Source organism: Oncorhynchus kisutch, unplaced genomic scaffold (assembly GCF_002021735.2).
Source record: "Oncorhynchus kisutch isolate 150728-3 unplaced genomic scaffold, Okis_V2 scaffold2443, whole genome shotgun sequence".
Classification (NCBI taxonomy): domain Eukaryota; kingdom Metazoa; phylum Chordata; class Actinopteri; order Salmoniformes; family Salmonidae; genus Oncorhynchus; species Oncorhynchus kisutch.
Window position 1 is genome coordinate 28,002 of NW_022264388.1, and position 648 is coordinate 28,649.

The window sequence follows — 648 nt, forward strand, 5'->3', positions numbered from 1 at the left end:
GTTGTTTCTCTTTGGGTACTTTCTCTTGGTACATGTTTAGGGTCGCATTCATTAGTGCACATGGTAGCAAAAATGTTTTGCAATGGAAAACCAAGTTCTTATTGAACAAGTTCAGGTACTCCCTGTTGCATTCCATTTCTTCTGTTTGGTGCCTAGTGTATATGACTGAGCTGGTTTAGCAGGTCTTGGTAATGTGTGTCAATGTGCCCTGACATGAACCGAGGTTGGCAGCTGGCACTTTCCAGGGCATTCTGGGTGTTTATATCATCCAGGTACGAGAGACGGGTGCAGGTCGATGTGCCAACGGACCAAGGCTGACTCTCCCCATTTGACTTTCTTCAGGGATGGAATTATCCACAATAAAACTCTTGTTTGGCTTTCTGTTTGCTAACAATGTAGGAAGGAAACAAGGAAAGGAAACAAGGTGGAAGCTTTGGCCACTGTCCAAACAAATTCTTCTCTCGGGGAAACAAAAAGAGCACCCTTACCAACCTGTTTTCTTAAAAATATACTTTAATACAACAGCTGCATATAAATATTAAAAATATACATTATAATGGTGTACAGTACACTCACACAAAACAAAAAACAAAAAATTAGGCTTCTATTTGTACGGCACTTTACTTTCTTTTCTTGCTGCTTTTTAAT